The sequence below is a fragment of the Akebia trifoliata genome, unplaced genomic scaffold, assembly GCF_017979445.1.
Source record: "Akebia trifoliata isolate Shusen 1 unplaced genomic scaffold, ASM1797944v1 Contig00525, whole genome shotgun sequence".
In the NCBI taxonomy this organism is placed as follows: Eukaryota; Viridiplantae; Streptophyta; class Magnoliopsida; order Ranunculales; family Lardizabalaceae; genus Akebia; species Akebia trifoliata.
Window position 1 is genome coordinate 17,161 of NW_028237065.1, and position 27,342 is coordinate 44,502.

The 27,342-nt window shown below is 35.8% G+C and overlaps 1 long non-coding RNA gene across 6 annotated transcripts; it reads left to right on the forward strand.

Annotated features, from left to right (window-relative positions):
• Positions 1 to 994: 994 nt before the first annotated feature.
• On the forward strand, positions 995 to 25,667 carry LOC147381378 (uncharacterized). 6 transcript variants are annotated; one of them, XR_015174603.1, is made up of 9 exons: positions 995 to 1,833; positions 15,718 to 15,816; positions 16,093 to 16,198; positions 17,872 to 18,289; positions 22,799 to 22,883; positions 23,025 to 23,103; positions 23,899 to 24,000; positions 24,088 to 24,164; positions 24,729 to 25,667. It is a non-coding gene; the product is annotated as an uncharacterized LOC147381378 (long non-coding RNA). The 6 variants fall into 6 exon arrangements; XR_015174601.1 differs by having other exon boundaries at positions 998 to 1,833; positions 17,872 to 17,984; positions 18,125 to 18,289; positions 23,899 to 24,164; XR_015174604.1 differs by having other exon boundaries at positions 23,022 to 23,103; positions 23,899 to 24,164.
• Positions 25,668 to 27,342: the final 1,675 nt, after the last annotated feature.

A 27,342-nucleotide genomic window follows, 5' to 3' on the forward strand; every position in this document is an offset into this window, starting at 1 on the left:
ATTGTCTTTTTGATTTCTAATGATGTTCGGTATATATGCAAGGAATACTTGAGACTTGCCACTCATGACACAAAGTTTTTTGGAGAACTTGGTGACTAAATGTTGATCTTGTTACTCCTCGCACCTCATAAATTAATTTTTTAATATAAATAATAATTTTTTGAATGATTTAGACATGATACCATCTTTAGGTTTTTTTATATTATATGATGGTTCTTTTATCTGATGACAATCACTTGCTGACTTTTTGTTACTCAGGTTTGTAAGTCTTAACATTGCAAATATAAGCCTTGATGCAAGGTATGTAATAAGAAATACTGAAAATGGAATCTAATGTCACAAAGACGTTGAAGAGATAATTCTAAGAAGTTTAAAAAAAGAAACTTGAAATTATTTTTCATTGTTAAATTTTAGAGTTTGGTGGGATTTCAAAACTTTGGATCAAGCCCAAAATAACTGAATTTTTTGAGGGATATGATGTTGGATTGCCAATTTGGTATAAGTAAGACTAGCCTTACTAAGTAGGATTTGAAATCGTAGTAAGGGTGATCGAGCTCACCTTATGGCATCCAAAAATAATGATTTGATGCTACAAGGTCGTAGAGGTCAAAATTCAAGGGACTCTGATTAAATTTTTTTTGTTTTTTTAAGAGAATTTATTTTTTATCATTGAATTTCAATTTTGAATTTGTGAGTTCGGTAGCTGTCAATTTTGAACACCTTGGATCAAGCCCCCAAAAAATTATTTTTTGATATTAAAACCTAGAGGGTTGTTGTGTTGGATTGTCGATATAGTGATCGATTTGAGCAAAAAATGACCCTTAGTTGGATTTAAATCTTACTAAATTTGTAAGAAAAGTACTGGTAATCCATTTGAATTAAACGACCTTGGTAAGATTTCATTAGTAAGGACGTGTTTCTCAAAACTAAAACGGTATTAAGAGTTTCATCGTAATCTGATTTTTTTTAATCATCAAATGTTAAGCGAGGTATGTCGTTCGTTCCAAAACGGAGTTTCCTCACAGCGTTAATTAACAGCGTCAATTATACAGCTGTCCGATTTTGAAATTTGAAATCCCGCCCGATCTTAAAACCATACTCTGGCCCACGGCAGGAGAACGTTGTCTCTCTCTCTCTCTCTCTCTCTCACACACACACAGTTGTGTGCGAATCGTGAAGGGTCTCTCCCTTCTCCCCCAATCGTTGTCTGGGCGTTGAAGTTGAACATTGTGTTGCAGAACGTTGTCTCTCTCTCTCTCAACGTTGTGTGCGAATCGTGAAGGGTCCCTCTCTTCCCCAATCGTTGTGTTTGGGCGTTCGAGTTGAATAGTGTGTTACAGAACGTTGTCTCTCTGTCTCTCAACGTTGTGTGTGAATCGTGAAGGGTCCCACTCTTCTCCCCCAATCGTTGTGTCTTGGCGTTGGAGTTGAACATTGTGTTGCAGAAAGTTTTTTGATGATCGGGCTTCAACAATGGAAGAGGATCGCACAAAAATTTGATGATTCTGGGGAAGTCAATTTGAAAGACCCAGATATTAGGGCATCCTGCAAAGATGGAAATTTCTTCACCCAAGTTGGTGGAATCATATGGGCAAAGCCAGAGGGAAATACTGAGTTGGATTCAAAGCCCTTGACAGAGGCATCAGAAGTTCCATGGAGATATGGTTTGGACCTAGGAGGAAGTCCCGAGAGCATCAAAAAGGAATATTTTCCTCCTTGTGCCAAGTTTGATGTCCAACAATCCGGTTGCGACTGTGTTCTTTTTTCGTTTTCTCCTTCTCCCTTATCATTTTCTCAGGATTTCAACAGTTTCAGTTCAAGATCGATCTGATGGTTAGTATCATATCCTATCCTATCTTGCATATTTGTTCCGAGTTTACCATTTCAATAAATCTCTTATTGCGATAGATGGGATCGATATTGTTTTCGTTAAAAACTTTTGCCAATAGATTTATGTGAGTAGATTTTGGAAAATTATTTACAATATGTTGAAGAGTAACTTTAATTTGACCCTTTATTATAGGATTCATTTGTAACAATACATGGAGCTAGATTTTGGTTTGTTATCTTTATACTGGTGACTACAGCTTATGTGGCATTAAGATTCATGTCCAACACCACTCTATCTAAGCTTCTTAGGGGATTACTACCTACCCAAAGGGCTTTTGGTTCGTCTAGAATCAACAACAACAAACAGGCAGACTTCTGTTATATCCAGTTGTGACCTGAATCGGCTAGGCCGAGATAACCAACCTTGAGTTAGACGAGTTGTGTTCAGATTAGACATCCAAAGCCTTCCCTGGCCGCTTTGTGCTAGGTTTACGGCAAGTAGTTCAACGGTATAGCCAAATACTTTCACGATGTTAAATAATGAAAAATCTATTCTATTGAATATTTATATCCAAGTGCTTTAGTGCATGAGCTTGAGTAGAGGATTGAGGAAAGTCCTTGATGCCTAGCCTAATAGGGGCTCTTTAATACAACTCAATTGAGCATCTTGAGGAGTTTTAGCGAAGAATGATGCATCTTTGTAGTTTTTGTCACCTATGTTATTGAGAGGGTTCCAAGTTAGTTATACACCTCTATCTACTAGAAAGACTTTGGGTAATGCTCTATTGGTCACCTATAGGGGATAATTTAATCATAACAAAATAAAGATACTCCACACCTAGAATTTAATCTCTACGAAGTTTGTCATGTTTGATATTTTTTATGGAAATCCCTATAGCTTTGATTTGGGTTCACTATTTCAGTTAATTCGTAATCTAGGATGAAGAGGAGGTGTTGATGAATAATATCATGTGGCCTTCTGAAATAGATGATTAATTTGTTACATGGAGCATGACTATGGTTTTTGATAAATACATTGATGAAAGTGAGATTATGGGGTGGGATATGTGGAGTAGATCATATTGAGGTGTTTTGATGATTCATATGTTTTTGATATTTTTAAAAGTCCCTATGATCTTAAGGTGATCTTTTATTGAACAAGATGAAAACTTTTGAGGCCAAAGATTTCGTACCTACTATGTTGAGTCATTAATGTTCATATAAAAGTAATATTGATTTTTGGTAATAGCAATTTTATCATTTCTTTACCCTAATCTATCAATCGATATGACAAAGGATTAAAACGAGTTGATTTCTAGAGATAATTTAACTATGATGAAGAATACTTTTTTGTGGACCTTTTAAAGAAAGGATTATATGTAGTGAGATTGTTATCTTTGATTTGTACTTTGATGATAGTGAAGATTATAGAGTGAGGTACATAGAACGAGATTCGATTGTGATATTTTGATGGTTTTGATTAAGTGTTATTTGATGAACATGATGACAACCCTTAGGGCTAAATATTTCAGATTCTGTTTGTTTAATGATCTTATAAATCTATTATTGAATTCTAGGATTGGAAATGGAATGATTCCGAGTTGCTAGTTAAATAAATCTCGTTGAAGTGGGATGATGCAACCGATATTGTTTGTCAAAATATTATTCCAAAGGATTGTTGGGATTAAAATTTGGTGAAATATTTTTGTGCATGGTCAATAGTAATTTCATGTGGCCCTTTAGAAGAAGGATTTCTATGATAAATGGAATAAGTTATGGTTGTTATCTATGTCTTGATGCGATGATAGTGATATTATGGAATGAGATCAAATTGTGGTCTTGATGGTTTAGATTGTATAAATTAAATGAATACTATTGTAATCCTTGCATTGATGATGGTGAGATCATTTGTGGTGTCTCGAGTAAGTAGATTTCTGTGGCCTATGTTACTTGGAGTGAATATGGTTATAATCTATAAGGGTAAGATTAAATTGTGGTGCTCAAAGGGTTAAGATTGTGTGATATTACTAGTGAAAGTATATCCTTAATCCGTCTTTATTAGAAATGATAGAGATTGTAAGGGGACAAGGTTTCCGATTCAATTTGTTGCTGTTATGAAAGCATTATTCAGTTTCCAATTGAAATTGGAGTGGTTCCAAATTGACTACTGCAATAACTCCTAATCGAAGAATACATGATCTCTTTTGTTTTTGTTTAAGATTTATGCCAAAGAATAACAAGATTATATTTTAGAAGAAATATGTATAAATTTGTTCAAAATAATATTTATTAGGACTTCTACACATATGGTTAATCTTTGATGTGAAGCATGACTATGGTTGTTGTTCTATATATTGATGGTATTTAGGATATAGTGTGAGTAAATTCTTGTCTTGGGAGCTTTGTTTGTGTGAGATTGGTCTGTCCCAATAATTGTAGGTGATCATTGTTATGGATAACCTAGACTGTTAAGGTCAATTATTTGAAAGACAAATATCATAAGTGTTGCAGAAGACAAATATGTTGTTTTGGAGACAAAAGTATGAAATTACTGGCTTTGACGGTCTAGTCCTAGAAAGGGGGGGGGGTTGAATGGGAAAATTTATAATTACTTGAAGGTGAGTGCACTCAGATGTAATAAGAGATTAAGCATACAATGTTTAATCATGACATACATTCAGATTCGCATAAAGTTGAGGAAGTTAAGTAGGTGCACATGACAAGCAATTTATAGTGGTTCTGTAATTGAGCCTACGTCTACTACCAAGAGAACCCCATCATTGGTTCCTTGGTGTTCAATAAATCAGAGGTTTATGGTTCACCATAAACTGTACACAGAATTTTCTCTAGCCTAATTCTACAACCTTAAGATCGAGTGAACCACATCCACTCGAAATGTTTGAGTTTTATACTTCAGGAACTCAGCAACCTTTTTCACTTAACTTGAGTCCGCGACTCAACCAAGTGCTTGATTTTGAAGATAGAAAGCAAGAAAACTATTACAGTGTTTTTGAAATTAAAAAAACAAACAAGGACAAACTCATAATGATGGTGGATGTGATGAGTTTGTTGATCCTTGGTTCTTCACTTCTTTCTTCATCTATCGTTCGTTATTTGGCTAGACATTCATGAATGGTTTCAAGGAAGATGAAAGTAGTGAAACTTGATCAACCCGAATGAATCGACATGATTTACGTGATTTCGACTTCACCCGAAGAGTCTCCTTCCTTTGTTCAGCCTCTTGATGTTTACTTATGAGCTTGAGCTTAGATAGGGAGTTGTTGATCAAGAGCAACGAAGCCCAGAGCCTCTAATTTATAGAAATTGCATTTCAACGGCTTCCTGTCGGTGGTACCGACCAAACTCAACGGTCAGAAATGTTACCGTTGTGTACTGTCGGCAGCACAGTCGGTGGGACCTTCAATAGTCATCGGTGGGACCGATGAGTATTCTGTCGGTGGAACCGATGACCACTCTGTCGGTGGGACCGATAGAAATAAGTTTTGGCCACCGACAATGCTGAAATCAAGATTGTGTTGTCGGTGGCTGACGGTGGAACCTCCACTCCTGCCGACAGTGCTAATTTCACTTGAAATTGAGCTTCCTTTGGGATGAGTTTAGAACACTAACAAGATATTCCAATACCGGCTTGTTTTAGAGCTTCACAGGAATGCAAGTGGTTTAGATGATGACCCATGTCTTTGATTGGTTTTGGCATACGCAAGATTTGTCGTTGGTGTACTGTGTCTTCATGTGTCTTGAACAAGATCTTCCAGTGGTTACAACTTGACAATATTTGACTAACTCAGAATTGACAAACCATGATACTAACAATCTCCCCCTTTGTCAATTACGAGATAGAAACCAATCCTAGACTACCATCTGGGAAACATTCCCAAAAATATTCCAAGACATACAAGACCCAAAGTAAGAGATTTTACAGAAGATATACAGATTCAAGGCAATAAAAACTCTTGAATGATTACAAACACATCCCAAGGCAATGAATGTGCTGAAGTCAGATTTCTCCCCTTTAATGAGTTCACGAATGAAGTGATGTTGGATGTCAATATGTTTCATTCGAGAGTGCTGGACGGGATTCTTTGAGATATTGATGGCACTCGTGTTATCGCAGAATAGGCACATCGTATCTTGAGCTATCTCATAGTCCGACAGCATCTGTTTCATCCACAGAAGTTTAGCACAGCAGCTTCCAGCCGTAATGTATTCAGCCTCAGTAGTGGAGAGAGAGATGGAACTCTGCTTCTTGCTATGCCAAGCAACTAAGCAGTTCCCGATGTAAAAACATCCTTCATTGGTGGATTTTCTGTCATCCATGTTACTAGCCCAGTCAGCATCTGAGTATCCGGCTATGACTGACGGAGAGTCAAATGGATACCAAAGGCCATACTCAGTTGTACCTGCTACGTACTTGATGATTCTCTTAACAGCAATGAGATCAGATTCCTTAGGATCTGCTTGAAAACGGGCACAGGTTCCTACACTGTAGGAAGTGATTCTCTTGACTCAGTGTTCTTCTAGACGGGTGAGTTCTTCTTAGGGGACCTACTCTTCGTAGGTGATCTTGAAGGAGATTTTTTCTTTGGCGACCTTCTTGCACCTTGATTGCCTCTACTTGATTCAGCAAGTTCCTTCGCTTTAAGATTCAGCCGAGTAATTTGTTTGAAGAGTTTCCCAATATTGTTGTTCTGCTTGGAAGGTGGTGAGTTCTTCACTCCCTTCCCTTTGGGAGAGTTCTCTCTGTGTTCAACTATCTTATGAAGAGGAACCTTCCCCGTGTCATGCTGCTTCTTTTCAACCGATAAGGATTTTCCAATAGTGGCTTGCGAGGTTGCGTGGAAGATGGTCTTGAACTCGATGCATTCAAATTTCATGTGACCCAATCCGCCATAGAAGTTGCATGTGATGACTTTCTTGGGATTTTTTGTAATATTCGATGATTCCCCATGAACAAACACAGTGGGGGAAGGAGGTGATGTAGAAGTGTACCTATCATAGCCCAAACCTCTGTTGTCCCCATAAGGTTTTTGAACTCCTAGAAGTTTTTGTAACTCCAAACTTCCGTGAGTATAATTACGCTCAAGTCTAGTTCTTTGTCTTTGCAATTCATCGATGCCAAAATTAAGAACTTTGTTTTCATTGCGAAGGTTTGCTAGTTCTAAATATTGATGAGCTATAGTGGAGTTAGCTATCGAAAGAAGGTTTTTGAGTTGTTGAAGACTTTTTATCATCTCATCCTTCTCAGTCAAGGCTGTCTCAGATACAGAGAGCATGTTCGATTGTCTTTCTAAGGCTGTTGAGAGTTGAATCTTGACGTCTTCTAATTGAAGTCCTAGAGAATGTTTTTCCTTATAGACTTGATCATATTTAGCATGCCACTGTTCCTTTTGGAGTTTTTCTTGACCGTGTTTTTTGGTCAGTTTTACATGATTGACGAACAATTGGTCAAATGCTGATTGAAGTTCGAGTTCATCGTCATCCTCATTTTCCCCTTCCTCATCAGAGGAAGAGGCATCTTGAGGGTGATTCTGACTTTCAGAATCCAGTCCCTCTTCAATTTCATCCCCATCTGGAATACATACTGTGGTGGATGCCATAAGGATTCCGAAGGGTGTTTTGGTCTTCAGTATCTGAAGACGTGTCTAGTTCTTCTTCACCCTCTGACTCATTTGAGTCATCCCATGTGACCTTGGCAGCCATTGTTGTGCCCTTTGTCTTAGGTCTAGAGGGACCTTTGGACTTGGGTTTAGAGGGGCACACATTCGAGTAGTGACCACGGCCACCACATGTGTAACACTCAGTATCTTCCCTTGGATTAGACGAGGATCTACTTATAGGCGCATGTCTATCTACCGAATGATTACGTTTATTGGTGTTACCAGGTCCTCTTCTTTTGAAGAACTTCTGAAACCTTGAAGCTAATAAAGCTAAGTCTTCCTCATCTGATTCAATCTCGTTATCCTCCTCAGTAGTGATTTTCCTATGGTCATGGGAAGAGGATTGAGACCCGAGACGAGATGTTTGCTTGGATTTGGATTTCGAAGAAGATGTTTTCAGGGCTTGAGTCTTCCCTTTTGAGGGAGGACCTTCGAGATGGAGTTCATAGGTAGTGAGTTAACCCATAAGTTTTTCATCAGTCATAGTTTCCACATCTCGGTATTCCTCAATTGAGGTGACCTTAGAGGCGAACCTCTTAGGCAAGGATCTTAGGATTTTTGCACAAATCCTACCCTGAGGGACAGTCTCCCCCACATAAAACATAGAGTTACAAATATCACTTAGGCGTGCATAGAACTCTTGGACAGTTTCGCTTTATTCCATTTTAATGTTTTCAAATTGTGTGCGGAGGAGTTGAAGTTTAGACTTTTTGACTATACTTCCACCTTCGTGTGCGGCCTCCAGAATTTTCCACGCTTGCTTGGCCGACTGACACGTACATATCCGTTGATACTCATCATTAGAAATGGCACTCGTAACGGCGTTTAGAGCCTTGAAATTATTGCTACTGTCCGTTTTATCCTGTTTCGTCCATTTTTTTGATGGTCTCGGAACTGAGGTGGCGACACCATCTACCTCGATGATGTCAACAGGAGGTTCCCAACCTTCCTTAAATCATGTCCCACACATCCCTACTTAGGGAGTCGATGTATAACATCATTTTGTTTTTCCAGAAGGCATACTTGATACCATCGAACATAGGCGGACGAGCCAAAGACCATTTATCGGCTCTAGACATGAAGCAAAGTAATGAATCAACTCAAGGTTGTTAGACCTTTCTAGAGTAACCTGCTCTGATACCAATTGAAATTATTGGCTTTGACGGGTCTAGTCCTAGAAGGGGGGGGGGTGAATGGGACAATTTATAATTACTTCAAGGTGAATGCACTCAGATGTAATAAGGGATTAAGCATACAGTGTTTAATCATGACATACATTCAGATTCGCATAAAGTTGAGGAAGTTAAGTTGGTGCACACGACAAGCAATTTATAGTGGTTTAGCAATTGAGCCTACGTCCACTACCAAGAGAACCCAATCATTGGTTCCTTGGTGTTCAATAAATCAAAGGTTTATGGTTCACCTGAAACCGTACACAGAATTTTCTCTAGGCTAATTCTACAACCTTAAGATCGAGTGAACCACATCTACTCGAAATATTTGAGTTTTATACTTCAGGAACTCAGCAACCTTTTTCACTTAACTTGAGTCCGCGACTCAACCAAGTGCTTGATTTTGAAGATAGAAAGCAAGAAAACTATTACAGTGTTTTTGAAATTAAAAAAACAAACAAGGACAAACTCACAATGATGGTGGATGTGGTGAGTTTGTTGATCCTTGGTTCTTCACTTATTTCTTCATCTATCATTCGTTGTTTGGCTAAACATTCATGAATGGTTTCAAGGAAGATGAAAGTAGTAAAGCTTGATTAACCCGAACGAATCGGCATGATGTACGTGATTTCGACTTCACCGGAAGAGTCTCCTTCCTTTGTTTAGCCTCTTGATGTTTACTTATGAGCTTGAGTTTAGATAGGGAGATGTTGATCAAGAGCAACGAAGCCAAGAGCTTCTAATTTATAGAAATTGCATTTCAACGGCTTCCTGTCAGTGGCACTTTCATTATGTCGGTGGGACCTTCAATAGTCATCGGTGGGACCGATGAGTATTTTGTCGATGGAACCAGCAGAACCATGCTTCTGCCACCGATAATATTGAAGTTCGGCTTGTTATGTCGGTGGATGACGGTGGAACCGACAATTTGTCATTAGTGGACCCGATGACCACTCTCTGTCGGTGGGACCGACAGAAATAAGCTTCTGTCACCGACGATGCTGAAATCAAGGCTGTGTTGTCGGTGGCTGACGGTGGAACCTCCACTCCTGCCGACAGTCCTAATTTCACTTGAAATTGAGCTTCCTTTGGGATGAGCTTAGAACGCTAACAAGATATTCCAATACCGGCTTGTTTTAGAGCTTCACGGGAATGCAAGTGGTTTCGATGATGACCGATGTCTTTGATTGGTTTTGGCATACGCAAGATTTGTCGTTGGTGTACTGCGTAGCACTGTGTCTTCATGTGTCTTGAACAAGATCTTCCAGTGGTTACAACCTGACAATATTTGACTAACTCGGAATTGACAAAGCATGGTACTAACAAAGTCAAGGTTCTAATGAAACCTTCTTGGAGTAGAAGACCAAAATTCAAGAGATTAGGTAAATTTCAACAAATGAAGGTCAAGCACATTAACACTTTTTCTTGAACTAATGGACACTAGGATTAGGATTTGATGTTGGGATACAAATAGTTGTCAAGATAAAGGGTACCATTATGATTAGATTTGGTTCAAGACCTAAATTATGAAAAATTAGACACAAATAAGGTGCTTCTTGAATTTTTGAGTAGAAAGGTAGTATTAAATTTGGAAACTTTTAATGGTTAGGGAAATGATGTTTGGAATTGAAGGTTTTCAGCCTAAGGCCTGATTAATGTGATTTGAGGATAAGCGTGGGGTTCTACTAGTAATTTGTTTGAACTAATTACAATAATATAAGGAAGAAATGGAAGGTGGGATATTGAGTAATTGACTAACTTGCTTCTCTAGGATATTAGGTGATATATTAAGTAAAGGCCTCTTTTGCCCATTGTGACTCTTGTGCACATTATATTTGTAGAATATGTAACATTTCTGTTATTGATAATGAAACCATGTCGAAGCTATGGTAGATGAAGGTAAAAATCCTTCTTATGCTACGATAGACAACTTTCAATATCAGAAAAGAGAGCGAGGGTGACTGTGATTTTATGCAAGAATTTCTATTTGGTTTGCAACATCTAGGTTGCATGGAAAGTGTTTTTTTGGGCGAACAACGAAATTGTTTTTCTATTTCACACTGTTCTTAAAAAAAATCTACATATTGCAAACCGAATGGAGCCATATATTACATAAGATACAACACATGCACAACAACTAATGTTTGATGAAAAGTGTTTCTTTCTTTTTGTAGGTTCACAAGTTAATTGTTTACCTATTTCACACTTTTCTTAAAAACTTACAACTTTCAAAGTGAAGGGGACCATACAATAGTAAATATATAACACATACATAAGCCCACTTGTGAAATGTTTAAACTTAATTATCATCATTTGAATAACTCTCACAAAAAAAATCATGATTTGTGCAACAAATTTAGCATATTCAATTGTATATAATTAAAAATACAATTTACAAATTAAAACTTAAAATCTTAAAAAATTTCAATTCATTGGCTCATTATAATTGGTTTTTAGTACTAGCGATGTAATCTTCACATCGTCTTTAATATATTGTAGTATACCTTTCCAATTTTCTATTATTATTATTATTATTATTTATTTTTTTTTTTTCATTTTATTCGTCATATGACTCTCTCATCATACATACTCTTTGTTTATCTACAGTTTTTGAAATACAATTTTCTAGATTATTTTTATAATAATAAAAAAATTAGTCTTTTTTTATGTAAGTTATTAGTATCCCTATCTGTATTGATCATCCCTTGATCCAAATTATATTCTAAGAATCAAGAGCAGTTGAGCCCATAGTGACAAAAATCACGAAGTTTTTGAAAAAGATATGAGTTTTCAAAAAATTAGGATTAATCGATTTAATCGACGATTTTTTGAAAAGTCACATTATTTTTTTTGGCATTTTGACGTGTTACATTTTCATTAAATATTTAATGGATAAAATGCATATCTTGTTGTACATTTTATCCGATGTTTTCACGCCTTTACCAACTTTTGCCGTCTTTTTCCGAAACTTTCTCTTGCTGAATTATTTCCAAACCTCGATTTTTTCACTATGGTTGAGCCTATAGTATGGGTTAGATCTCTTTGAATCTCTATTGATAGCCTTTTTACTAGTCTTCAATTAAAACGTGATTCAATAGGTTAGTCTTTGATGATCACAGTGCACCCCTGTCTATTGCTAGTAAGGATTAGATTGTGGCCATGTTGCAGGTTTTATCACTATGTGACCCTATATGTATCCTTGGACTGAACTTCCTTAGTTATTTTCTTATGGGTTAATGTGAAAGTCATCTGAAAAAGCTTATCCCCCAAAAATTTCAATGCAAAATCTTAAAAAGGAGGACGAGAAAAAAAAAGTGAAAAATGAAAGAAGCCCAAACGAAAAGAAAAGAAAAAAAAGTAATACATTAGTGTGAAAGCCGTCATTGGTATGTGCCAATGGAAAAGGCTGCCTAATAGTAAACTCTGGGTTGAAAAATGATGATACCCTGAAGTTCAAACGTGTGAAAACATAAGGGTTAAAAAAGACATCCTCCGAAATTTTTATTGCAAAATCATAAAAGGGGGATAAGAAAAAGAAACCACACGAGTGGTGGAGCAGTGGTTGAGTGACTTGGGTATGCTCCCCAGAGTCGTGAGATTGAGTCTCCCCCCCTCCCTTCACGATTTCACGTGATAAAATAAAAAGTAACCACCTGAATGGTGGAGCAGTGGTTGAGCGACCTAGGTTTGCTCCCTAGAGTTGTGAGATTGAGTTTCCCCACCGTGATTTAACTCGATAAAATAAAAAATAATCACCCTAGTAATGGAGCAGTGGTTAAGCGACCTGGGTTTGCTCCCCAGAGTCGTGAGATTGAGTCTCCCTACTTGCGGTTGTACTCTATAAAATAAAGAGTAACCACCCGAGTGGTGGAGCAGTGGTTGAGCGACCTAGGTTTGCTCCCTAGAGTCGTTAGATCGAGTCTCCCTACTTGTGGTTTTACTCTATAAAATAAAAAGGAACCACCCGAGTGGTGGAGCAGTGGTTGAGCGACTTAGGTTTGCTCCCTAGAGTCGTGAGATTGAGTCTCCCCACCTGTTATTTTACTCAAAAAAAGAAAAAAAAGTGCATCTACCCTAGACACTAGCTAGGATTGATCGTTCATTGGATTGCATTTAGTTTCCATAGTGATCTAACCTGCATATTGGCCTAAAATCTAAACCTACTCTAGGATAGTTCAGTTCACCATTTCACCCAATGATAACCTACGCTGAATATTGTTTTAACGGATGACTAGTAAAAATGACTGTCTCAATTATTCATTGACTCTAAAACATTCACTGTTTGCTTAACTGTCTCTTTTGCCTTTGTCTACTATTTATTATGGTGATTGAGTGATCTATATTCATTAAGGGTATTTAAATGTTGCATATCATTTGTGTGGGTTGTCTTTTATGAGAGAGTTGTTATGTGAGAATGAGTGATTGAAAGAGGCTTTGTTTGGTTTGCAACAACTATCTTTAATGGAAAGTGTTTTTTTGTAGGTAAACAAAATTATTTTCGTATTTCACACTTTTCTAAAATAATTCACAAACGTTGCAAACAAAACAGAGCTATGCACTATTAAACTCAAATTTTTAAAAAACTAGCCTATTTTAGTTAAGTTACTCGTGATTTGTGGTATTATGTACTTGTTATGTACTCTACACATTCAACTCGGATCAAGGCACATCAAACCAAATTCGAGCCATTTTTTAACGTTTGGATCTACTCGAAGGTTCCAAACCCCGCTAAATTGGGATTTCGGATCACTTAGATTTTAGGTCATGTCATACCCATTTTATGCCATACGTTTTAGTGGAGATTTACCATCTCAAGTTTCTTGACAAACAAGATTTTGTTAGGAGTTTGATTTATTGACCAAGATTTTGAAGTAATTGTGCCAAGTGGAAGTGGGAACCAACTTTGTAAAAGTTGTATGGTACCATGGACTCACATCATTTGGTGTCTAAAATAGACAAAATTTGGTCAAAAAGAGTAGTACAAACAAGAGAATTGAAGAAGAAAACACACAATGGAAGGAATTTAGAAGAAATAGGACAAAAAACGGCTTTTAAAGCAACCATTTGCTTAAACAGCGAATGGTAGAGAATTTTTCTATGTTTTATTGGGGTATTTTTGTAACTTCATTTTTCTTTTTGTAAGAAACTCCCCTATTAGTCTATAAATAGGGGAGTTTTGTAGATATTCAGAGAGAACTTTTTTGGAAGAAAAACAAAGTGAAAATTATGTCAAAGTGTAGTTTGAGCTTCTCTTATTGGATTTTACTTGGGCCTTAACTATATATTTTTTTTATAGATAGCCTAAGATATATTTTGGTGAGTAATTTACTTTCATTTCCTATTTTATAACTTATTTCTTCTTTAAATTAATGGATTCAAACCTTCTTTCCACTTTTTCTTCGTTCATGCTTCATAAGATGGGATCACAATCACCTCTTTCTCTTTGCTTTCCTTGATTCTCTTGTTGTTTTGGTTGCTTTGGTTGGAGAAGGAATACCCCAAAGAGAGGGAGAACACTTTCTTGGTTTGGGCCTGTCAAAAACCAAGCACTTGTTTGAATCTAGGACTCTTGTCAAGTGTCAAGCTTCTAAGTTTCCTAAGTACAAATCTCAACTTGTTGAGTGAGGTGTTACCTCTCTCAAGAGTCAAGAAGGTTTTGGAGTTTAGCTTAGGGAAAAATTTCGTGTGATGTTTGAAGTGAACCTAAAACCTCTTTTAGATAGTGAACACCAATAACCTAGAGTAAAGTGGATGTAGGCAATTTGCCAAACCACTATAAATCAAGTGTCTCATTCCATGTATGCCATATCTTGAATTCCATTCCATGTTCGTCATGCTTTAAGTTTCATCTTTTGTGGGTTGCCTATCACTTAGCTTGATCTTTAGACCCTGGTTGCCTTGGTGTTTCGGTAAGTAGCTCTAGGTGACTTGAATTTGTCATTTGACCTACCTAGAGAATTTAGGCGTTTTAAAAGAAAATTTTAATTTGTCCTATTCACCCTCCTATAGGACTAGACACGGTACAAAGCTTGCAATTTCAATCATGACGATAATGACAGATAATGCCCATGATGATGTTTATGAATAACATCAAGTGATCATGATGATGATGATGATGATGATCATGAATAGTTTAGATAACTTGCGTTGTATATTGTTCAAGATGGTTTTGACAGGAAAAAAAGTACTCGCAATACAGATCTCAAATAGATGGACAAGATTCAGGCCTCCTCCATGTTTGCAATATACTAGCTTGGATGTTTAATGATGATTGGCTATCATGACTTACAGTCATGGTTAGCAACAAAATTATTTGGGCCACATCTGAATTTGAAAAAATAAATAATCCATATGAATTCGGGCCTGCCTTCATCTTGTCTAGACATCCAGTTCCATTTGAACTACCCAAAAGAATCACAGATAAAATGATCAATAATGTCATTCTACAAATCACAAGCCAACATACAAATGGTGTTTCGTCTGGCAGTTATCAAAGTTATGCGCAATTAAATATGATTTGCCACCGGAGAGGAGCTCCTTTGCTTAAATACTCTACTTCCACCGCACCTTTGGCTAATGTCTATTTTTCTCTCGCATTTTTGGATTTGGCATTGCCCCCATGCCAGATCTTTCTCTCCTTGTTTTTTCTAATGACATTTTAGGTTGATACCTACACAAAGGACCTTAGGAGTTTTTCATTGGGCCATGCTTATAACAAGGACCAAGCAAACTTTTCCTAGGCCATGCTTACAACAAGAACCAAGTAAAATTTTGCTTGGACTGTGCTTACAACAAGGATCTAACAAAGTTTCTTTGATTTTTTCTAATCTTCTTTTGATTGGCTTGAGTGCTTGCTTGTTGCTCAACTTTCCCTTGATTTCTCTATTTTCTTGTTGCTCAACGTTGTTATGTTCTGTGTGCTCACCAACAAAAGGTGTGGATCCTCGTTATTATGTTTTTTCTATTAATTTGTAACTATTGTGTGTCCCATTCTAGACATTTTTGGATCACATTTTTTTTGCTAATTTGTTTCCCAGATCACTTGATATTCAATATGTAGGATGGATCTCCAAACTTGCATTTTAGATGGTGAAATCATAGAAGATACATTATTGATGGGAGCGTATTATTATGAGGTAACTCTGTTTGGCTCCCGAACCTGACCTTATATATATATCACCATGATTTTCGTCATAAACAAATACACAATCCCAATAGTTAAAACGCAAAATCCAACAATCGGGTGTGTTTTATCCTTACAATACATGTTTTATCTTGACCATTGGATTTGTTTATTTTAACAAAAGGGATTGTGTTTGTGGTTCGGATTTTGGTTCCTTTCATCGTATATGGCATTTTGTTTTGTAGTTTTGCCTGTGTTTGTAACTTCATTCTTCTTTGCTTGTGTTTAGGAGGTGTTGCCGGCCTTTTTTGTGATGCTGTGTAGGGCTTTGCTATGGAAAGTTGGAAGCAACAATTTTGACATTTGTTATTCCCACAGTACTTCTTGTGCGTCAGGTATTTTTTCCACTGAAGTTCTTCATCACTAATATTAAGAACTCCATTGAAATAACTTGATTTTTTGGTAAAAATTAGAAATACAAACTGATGCTATAATCCCCTTCACTTCGGGCTTCCTTGCAAGACTAATGGAAGATGGACTGCTTAGAAAATCAGAATTGTACTCTTGTGAAACCATCTGTGGATCTTGTCAATTGTTTTTTTTTTCCTTATATGTTTTTAACTATTTAAATATATAATCTGGTGAAAGCATCTTCTAATCCACTTTAGTTTATTGTTTATAATGTCCATTTTCTTGTCTTACAAATATGAGGTGGTTCTGAACTTGGAACTAATACTTTGCTCCATAGAACGTTGTTTGATCATGCTATGGGTTCAATTGTTTGAATGTCTTTCTTGTGTTAAACTTATTTGACATTTTTCTGGGAAGCATGCCATCATGGTGTGTATATATGGTACATATAAACATATAGGTTCAGGTTTCAGTGACTTATGAAAAAAACACATGATCTGTTTGTGGTGGAAGGAACTCATCCTCGGGATTAGTATATTCGAGATGTGTTATCAAGATATGTTTAGATCCCTACCTTTGGATTTTGTGTTTATACATGGTTGGGATCATTTGTTTTCTTTCGAGTCGTTCTTCACAAGTTTATGTGTTTATATGTTCTCTTATGTATGTTCTCTATTGGAGGCATGTCTCAGGTACATAATTATGTATAATTCAGTATGTTTTCTCAGCTTGAGTAGTGAAGAGATAAACAATCGATGCATATCAGGATAGCTGTTTGTTAATGGTCCCTGTATGTATCCAATGAGAAGTTGCTGAAATTTTGCTTGAAGGCATTCAACACAATGCTAATCATCATCATCAAAGCCTTGTACCGAAAATTCCCAAGAAGCTTTTTAAACCAAAATTCCCAGGCTGGATTTTCTCAGTGAAACTTGTAGTAGATACTGCCAATCCTATACGTGACTATCAGCGTCAGATTTCTGAACGAACCCCTATTTTCAAAAATGTTTGGCTGTCTTCAGGATTAGGGCCACCGAATATATATATATATAGATAGATAGATAGATAGAGATATTTTTTTTTTATAGGAATATGGATTAGTGTTAGCAAATGTAATTGGGTTCAAGGGGGTTAGTCATTTTTTTGTGTTAAAGGTTCACTGGTTTCCCTGAGATGCTAGAACTGAATTTTTTTGGTTGTAGAGCGATCCATTTTTAAGCAAGAAGGGTGTTCCGGAACTACATACCATTCCCATCCTTTCAAAATGGTGGATGGTTACTTTTCTATCTTTAGCTTGATAAATCCGAAATGTTACAACTACTCACTATCCTTAGATAATCTCTTTGTATTTCGCATCTTTTATATGTATTACTACTACATGATAAACTTCGTACTTTATAACATTTTTTTCGCTGCTATTGAGTTTACATGAAGCTTATCATAGAAGGATCTCCTTCAACATGCATTTGCAGTGCAACAACAAAAATTCTTGGGGGTATGGTTCTTGGGAGATCATTAGTTGGAATTGGGATGGGTCTTGGTCCATCTATTGCATCTCTCTATGTGATTGAGGTAGGGAAGATGGTTCTACTATTGCTATATGACTATTGTTGGTCCTTAATGTTATTATGCATTCTTTCCTTCTCTACATAAACAGGTTTCACCTTCTTTTGTGAGGGGTACTTATGGAAGCTTCCGTCAGATTGCAAGATGTCTGGGACTAATGGGGGCTCTGTTTATTGGAATCCCTGTCAAGGAAATTGAGGGTTGGTAAGAAACATGTACTAAGATTCAATGACCTTGAATTCAATGATTATTATGTACTTGATTGTTGTCAGTTTAAGTGAAGCTTCGGAGTGAACTGTTAATTGTAGTAATTCCAATATTCTTTCCTAATTCCAATTGCATAGGTAGCAGGTGTGTTTTTGGGTGCCTGTCATCTCAGCTGCAGTTCTTGCTCTTGGTCGGAGGATCCCGTGTCAAATCTGCAATTGCAGAACTCCTAAAGTCAGATAGAGGAGATGGCGCAGACACTATAAAGCTCTCAGAGTTGCTCTATGGTGGCCACTTCTGAGGTACCTATGTTATTATTACATTGATGCACTTATCTGTTCCTAAGAAATTTGAGCACACATTTCCTCTCCCCATAAAATACTTTGCCATTCATAGAGGTAGTTAAATAGCCAGATATCATAGATGCTGTCATTTAACAATAAGAACTAAACAAATCCCTTGTAAAAATCCGACCTTTTGCCTTGTCTCGGGTGTGTTTTGCATGGTAGGTCAAAAAATCCCTTATAATAGATATATATATATATATATATTATATATATATATATATTATATATATATATATATATATGTTTTCCATGGCAGGTCAAAAAATCCCTCATATATATATATATATTATTATTATTTTTTGTTTTGTTTTGGAGGGGAGATTGCACATGGCTTTTACTTGGGTTCTCCTTTCCTTTGTTGTGTGTTTTGCTTCTACTTTACTTCTATGATCTTTATGAATTGTGCATCAACAAGTAATAGGTTGTTTGTGACACTGCTGCTCTTTGAAGAATTGGCGAAGCAGGATAAACACTATTTGTTTCATAAAAAGGAAAAACAATAAAAAAATTAAAGCCTCGGCTAGGAACGTACATATAAAACTGGTTTAGATTCATTTAATTATACATTTTCTATATATATATATATATATATATACGTATAGTAGACCATGATATTCATGGTTACTACCTCAACCTTGAAGTACTTGGTTAATCCTACATATCGACCATAGAATTTATGCTTTTCAGCACACTCGTCACATGTACATGTTTTCTATCATTTGGTTGAGATATTCTATGTATCCTCAGCATATGTATAATCCCTTCTACTATTATCTCTATTAACTAACTTAATAAGAGGCTGAAGGGTATACACTTGCAGAAACAACCAAATTGACACTTTTTTTAAACCTTGTATAGGTTTTCTGCTAGGCATTGTCAGCTAGGCTTCTTTGCTAGATTGGACTCTCGAGGGAATGCGGTATTGGGTTTGTTTATTTAAACTGGGTTATTTTATTTTGCATCATTTGATATTTGCCTCTATGAGGGATCCTGATGTCATGGTGTGCCTATGTGGATTGTGTGGCTTTATTGAAGGTTTTTTCCTTTATAGTTTGGTGTAGACAAAGTATATTAATAGTTATATGTAGTTATTATTTACTCGGTTTGTTCATTCATCTCTGTGAAAAGGATGTGTCAAGCCCCATGGAAGTTTGCCAATATTCAACATGGTGCTGCGGGGTAGTATTGTTTTTTCAATTGAAGCTTTAAGTCCAGTTCAAAGGTGCTGTTGATAGAGCACCGAAGATCCTTCTATGATAGTTCGTTTTTCTTTTTATATTTATAATAATATATCCGCCATTGGGCAGCATGCATATGGAGTAACATTCATTCTTTCATATTATCAAAGGTAATGTTGCAGTTTATGCGAGTCACCAGTAGTTTTTTTTTATAAATATAATCTTGGGCTGTTAAATTGTGGTAATAATGAACTACTAATTCAGGTGATTAAATTTGTCTCAACATAATGTCTCATATCTAGCTTAAATTCCCTTAATGTAACCCAAAGTTATCTTAATTTACGTGTATAGAAACACACAAGAGAACACCCAACACACACTTTCCTAAGAGGTACATTCTTAGAATGTTAAGCTCGAACAAGGATTGAATCGCATGGTGTCTACACTCAATGGCTCTTGCTGTTTTTTTATATCGGTAATCGCTCCAGCTGTTGCTGTCCTTAGTTGTTGAGGTTGGTCGAATTTGATTCTATTGACTTGTTAAGAGATCATTGTGGAACCCATATGTTTTGCTGAAATTGTTTTAGCTTATTATACTGGTGAAGCTGACTTGGCTATTACTACTACTGCTGAACTGTTATGAGATGTTCCTTGTCAGTTCACCATTTGAGAGATAAGAACTTCACATCATTCTGATTGAATATAGAAATGGGCATGAATCCATGAGTGCATCTGGAACCTTATTTTCTAAATTACTGAAAGGTGTCAATTTTGAATCTGGGCTGACTTGGCTACTACTATTGTTGAATTATTACGAGATGTTCTCCATCAGTATTTTCTATCTAACCGGAAATCTCCAACTAATGGACTTCAATTGCTTACTCAGTTAATTTTATTTCCATATTCTTCACTTCGATATATAAAATGTTATTCATGTCCTTCCATGTCTTGTTTAAATGGGCTGCGATGGAACTAGAGTCCTTGATGAAATGCCTATAGAAGGATTCTAACCAATGAAAACTTCAAGCTTTGGAGGCTGATTTTTTTGTAGATCAATTAGTTGTGACTCCAATTTTAGTTTCATCCACTTGTATATCCTCTTTGGAGACTATATGACTCAAAAAAGTACCGAAAAGTATGAAGTGCCTCTTCTTCAAGTTGATGAAAAGAGAATTGGCTTTGAGAGTTTAAAAAATAGTCCATAGAGGCATATGGTGCCCTAAATCAGATTTGGAGTAGATTAAGATTTCATCAAAATAGACCACATCCAACTTACCAATGAAAGGTTGTAGCACTTAGTTTATGAGGCACATAAAAGGGTTAGGGGTGTTTGATAAACCAAACAACATAACTAACCATTCGCACAAGCCATCCTTGGTCTTGAATGTTGTTTTCTATTTATCTTCGTGTCCAATTCGTATATGATGGTAGCCACTTTTCAAGTCGATTTAGGAGAAGATGATTGAGATTGTTAGCATGTCATCTACTTCAGTAATTTTTGTACAACTACTTCAGTAATTTTTGTATCAGTTGCCTATTCATGATTCAAAAAATTCTTTATTGAAAAAAGATACACTGCTTGAAATCACCCAAACTACTTAAAACCATTCCTCTCAATTTCAAAGTCTCTCCCTCCCTCTCTTTCTCTGGTGTATCTACCCGAACGAGCAACAACTCTGTCATAGCCCGTGCCCTTCGTCCTTATATCTCCATAGCCAACAAAGGATCACTCATTTTTTTTTTCAAGAACTCTGCTTCAGCAATGCATCGATCAATTGCTGCAAGTGAGAATCAGAAATCTAAGTGTTCTCCCGAGAAGGATTGGTGAAAATCCCATTAAAAAGGGGCAATATTTTTTCATCTTATCTATTTTAAGGATTACCTTGGCTTCTTTTTTTATTTTAATCTTTTCAAGTTTAAAATCAGCATCATGTTTAAATAAAAAATCCAAGTAGAAGGCCTAGAGTTCTCAATGCTTGCAAGATAGAAAAAGCATGTTGCATATACGTGGACCGCAAATTCATCCATCTAGGCCATTCATAAAGAAAGTTGAAGTCATAAGAAGGCCTTTCCATTTAAATCCATCTTGAGCAATATAAATGTAAGTTATCTATTGGATTTTTTTTTTTTTTGTGAATTTCACTTTGGTTCCTTAATCAGTAGTATATTAGGTGACTACTTTGACCCAATTTTCTTTGGTTTTTTTTTTTTTTTTGTATTTTCATTGGTTGTTTCGTAGTAGGATCTATATTATGTAGACTTGAACTAGTTTGTTAATATCATTCTGGGTTGTTTTGAAATAGTAGTTGACTGTGGAGATGAATTTTTTTTTAAATAATTTTTTCCATATTAGGAAAGGAAACTTTGGGAGCACTGGATTCTATTGCTACTTCCACTACTTCAATGAGTGATTCCACATTAAAGCATATATATAGTGTATAAAAAGTTTGATCTCATAACTATGTTTAACAACAAATGCTGGTTCGTTGCTGCAACAAACCTCATGATTAGTCAGGTTGCTCTCTTATTAAGGTAGAAAAGTTTATCTTGCAATGTTATATCTTATATTCAGCTAAAAAGTTTTTTCGTATTTTTCTTCTTTATTTTGTAGGTATTTTGCATTCCTTTAGGTGGTAATTTTCTCTTTGTAGATTTTATATTATTTTAAAAATATATTAACTGAGATGAGTAATGGATTGGCAAGGATTAAATGCCCATGAATCCTTCCATTGTAGTAATCCAAGATGAATTCAGACTCAAATGAACTTTAAATAGGATCTAACATCGAAAGTTTTTCATAGCTACCACCTTTGTTCATACTGTTTCAGAGACTTGTATTGCCGTTTTTTTCTTTTCGTTTCTTTAACGGGTGGGAAGTGTAATTACAGTTGAATTGTTTTTTCGTTACTAAACAGAATTATGTTTAGTTTGATTTGTTTGCCAACACACAACAATACTTGTCAGTTTGAATCTCTAACAATACTAACAAATTTATTCACAGACCTCCGTGTGTTTGGTTTGATTGCATTTGTTTGAGAAATTAAATTATGTAGAGAGACAAGAAAAACAATTTTCATCTGGAAAGATTCTTTACTTAAAAAGATGGCCTGCTTTAGTCAGTGTATGGGCTAAATCATTCATTGTGACATCCAGAATCTTCTAAGCCATCTAGTTGGGAATCTGTAAATCATGGCAGTGTATACTTGAATTGTAAAAATACTTTCTCTCTCCTCTTTTTATTTACTTAACTTTGTGAATTGACTTGTATCAATTTGTTTCTTTCCAGTGACAAGAGCGTACAATAGGGTGAAGATCTTTAGTAACACTTTTGAGTGCTTCCCTTTTCCTGCAATAACAGAATCTATTTTCAGGTATAAATATTTCAGGAAAATGAATATTGTTTGGATTTATTTCTATATGTAAAAATGGATGAGACTGCTAATTTTCCCATTTATAAGTATATCCCATCATACACAAGTGATTGATCAATTAGTGTTTATCCCCTTTAGCAGGCCATATCTCATTCACATCAACTCACAATATATCAGCCCTCGGAAAAGGTTTGGGATCATATCAACCCTAGTGGAAAAGGTGAACTCAGTGACTTTTTTTTTATAACATGTGTAGTCTATTTAATTTAGCTTATGGGTGAAGTTCTTGGAGGATACAAACCAGTTTATTTCTTATGTCCGATCTTAGCAGCAAATGTGACGAATGAATGATCATGTATATTTGTCATGAACGTGTTTTTCCTTTACGGTGTTTTATGCCTTGAGCTTTTTTATATTTGCCTCTATGTGGTTTTTATATTTGGCTTCATCGAGATCTGAGTTTGGGGTTAGGTATTCTCCTAAAATCTCTTTAAATTATATTCATTAAGCAAATTTCATAAAGCAACTCCTATTTCTTAAATTTCTTGGAGCCTGTCACTAACTTTATTTGGTCTTTTCGTTATTTACATATTTCATTTTCATCTCTTTGCTACTATCCCTTTCATCATCTCTTGTACGCAATCATTCAAATAGAACAAAAGTTGGATTGAATGGCAACAAAGTCGGAAATCTGTTGAACCATAAGTTGCAGTCTCAGAAGTCAAATCTTTGGCAATTTGAACAATTTAGGTGTATCGAATGACAACAAAGTCAGAGTATATGATAGTCTATATGTGATTGGATAATGTATTTTATGTCTTAGTAGACATGCTGAAAAAGATTTTGGTGTTCTACGTGACAGACTCTTACTTATAATAGTCAAAATTCTTGTTGCTCACCAAATCATTTGATGATAATAGTTTATCCATAAATTTGATTTTTATTGGATTGCTCATCATAGATTTGATGGTGATATAGAATATTGTTCTTACATCATCTTTGGAATTGCGTGCAGAGTTTGGGTTTTCCTGTCTAAAAAATAAAGCTTAGAGAGAATGGGTTGTGGAGTTAGCAGTGGAGGAGGACAGAGTTCACTGGGCTATCTGTTTTGAAAATGGTGAGGTTCCAAAGTCCTCAGATAATACAACTTCCAAGAAGGCCACTGCTTTGCCACCAGTGGATAATAATCAGTAGATTCATGCAGGCATCGAACGGAACTAAGCAAATGACTACTATAGGACAGATGGTCAGAACACTAGAAACTTCATCACGATAATTTTTGTAAGTTGCCTATTCATGATTCAAGAAATTCTTTATTAAAATAAGATACCTCAACTGCTTGAAACCACCCAAACTTCTCTCCATTTCAAAGTCCCTCTCTCTCTCTTTCTTTCTCGTGTATCTACCCGAACGAGCAACAACTATGTCATGGCCTCCATCCTTCGACCTTACACCTCCATAGTCAACAGAGTACTTTTTTTTTTCAAGAACTTTGTTTTAGCAAAGTAACGATCAAAATTTGTAAGTGAGAATCGGAAATTTGTGTGTTCTCATTTTTTTTTTCATCTTATCTATTTTAGGGATTACCTTGTCTTCCTAGTTTAATTTTCTTTTTAATCTTCTCAAGTTTAAAATCAGCATCATATTTATAAAAAAAAATCTAAGTAGAAGGCCTAGAGTTCTCAATGCTTGCGAGATGTTGAAGTCTTTAGGAAGGCCTTTGCATCATGAGTCCAAGAGATTATTAAATAGATGCATTTCTTGTTTTGGTTGACACTTAGTGTATCACAATTAATTAAACTTTCTTTCAACCTTCTAATAAGTATTTCCTTTTCTTTTGATCAGTATCATAAAGGTTTTAGAATCGAATATTCCAACAAGATCAAAGAATGTATCTTTCTATGGGGAAGGCTTGAACCCTGTCCGACTACTTTGGGATCTACAATGTGAGTATTGTTCTTCCATTTTAATCTATCTTAAGCAATATAAACGTAAGTTATCTATAGGATTTTGTTTTTTTTCCTGTGAATTTCACTTCGGTTCCTTAATCAGTAGTATATTGGGTGCTCATCCTTATCACCTGATGACCACCACCATCATCATCAGATCATTTTATGTTCATCATGATATGACGACATGGGTTCAAGCCTTGATGATGATTACCATAATGAGCATGATAATGATGTTATGATGACCATGTTCATGATAATATACCCTTGATGAGGTTGTTTATCATGATGATGATGATAATCATTATTAGAATCATTGTCTGTTTATCATGATGATAACAACCATCATTGTATGATCAACATATTTGAAACCAATATAATTTCTTTAGGCTATCAATGTTGCCTGTATGGACGTCGGTTTGGTAACTGATGTTATATGTCTTTAACCTTGGTTAATAACTGATGTCAAATGCCTTATGTGGTAGTGATGGGGGATTTTAATAAGTTGACATTCTTGACATATATTACAGCATTTTCAACAATTAGATAGATGGGTAAGGATGCGCTCTAGTTTTTTTTTTTCCTATAGCTCCTGTGGCAGTTTTATTGGTTGAGAGAGTACCACATCGACAAACAGACAAACTAAATCTAATCGTTTAAATTTGAAAGTTCTGTGGCTGTTGACTTTTAATACCGTCGTCTAGCCTAGAAGTGGTTTTTTTTCCTCTCTAAATCTCATCTAAGGCATGAGATGCTCAACCCAACAGATCGGTCGGGTTGATAAAGTTGGCTCACTCCTCATTAATACTAAATAAAATGTCTTATATGGTGACAACTGGCATTTATATATATAAAATTATAATTTACAATTATTTCTCCTAAAATATATTTAAAAATTCACATATATGAAATTAAAAGTAAATATAACATTTTTTTTTGGGGGGGGGGGGGGGGGATGGGGGCTCAACTTGTGCCCACGCCTAACCTGACCTCAAGCATGAAATGCTCAACCCAACGGATTGGTCGGGATGATTGGCTCACTCTAAATAAAATGTCTTATATAATGATAAGTGGCATTTAAAAAAAAATGTAATTTACAAATATTTGTCCTTAAAATGTATTTACAAGTTCACATATATGAAATTAAAAGTAAATATAAAATAAAAAGTGAATTGTGAATGAGAAAGAAACAAAGATATCTAAAAATATTATAAATTATAACCATATTAAGTTCAGGTAAATCAAGTAGCCTGATGTCTATGCCCGAATCCACCTCGAATTTGTTTTGCCAAAATGTTCCCAAACCTGAGCCTAAACCTTAGCTAATCGTGCACAAACTTGAACCAAGGTCGGGATGAAGACTTATGAGAACCTTCCCAATTATGTGTGAAGCTAAGATAAAATTACCAAGCCAATATAAACAATCAAAGCAAATATATGTAGCAATTTATCACACATAGTTGGTCAACCAAGATATCAAGATATACGTGAAAAACACTACCAATAAAAAAGGGAAAAACTATGGGGCAACTCTGAGAATAATCTATTATTTCAACATTTTATGAATGAAAGATACGAATTTATGATCATGCTTGGTACACAATATTAAGAGAGATTCTTATGCTACAACAACTTTTGCTAATGCCACCCTAATTCGTATGTAAATTACCAAAGAATTAACACACATCATGGAGTGGCGTTAGCAAAAGTTGGTGTGGCAAAGAAGCTCTCTTTTTTAAAGTGCTAAATCAATTTTTTTTCTCAAGAACGTGAAAATCTTATTTCTTTATGTCCCTTTCCACATTTTTTACAATTTAGATAAACCTCCTTTTTAGCATCAATGTCCTTTAGACTATATTTTGCAAGCACAAATGATTCATAGGGCATACATATGTCTTGGTGCTAACTTGTTGGAAAACATGTTTGGGAATTAAAATGAATGATGTACCGGACCAATAAGAGGTTAATGCCTGTAGGATGTGAGTTCGATACCCAGTATGGGCATTAATTCCTCAGGTGCCATCCGTAAGGGCGCACCCTCACTTACCTGGTGCGTGTGATGTGCGGGCGTTGCACGTGCCCCAGGACTAGTCTTTGGACAAGACCATGATTTTCATCATCTGCTCTTACTATTTTAATCACTATCTTTTGGGATTTTTATTCATCAATATTTTGTTAAAATTTTATGAGGCAATTGGCCTCTTAAAGTACTATATCTTGCCCAAATCCCCCAGGTATATGCAATACCCCACAAACCACACATACTAGGTAAATAGGGATACATTTTTGTGGGTGACCAACAAGGGGACTTGAACTGAAGACCTTTCCCTTTTTGGAGGGTTGCCTTGGCCACTGTGTCCAACATTCATTGGTTAATAATTTCAATTTTTATTGTACTCATAAAGAGTTGTTTACAAAAAGGGCTATATGCCAATTTTTATAAAAAGTAAACAAAAAAATTTAATCAACTCACTTGCGTTTATGAATTGACTCGCTTGGATTGGTTTAAG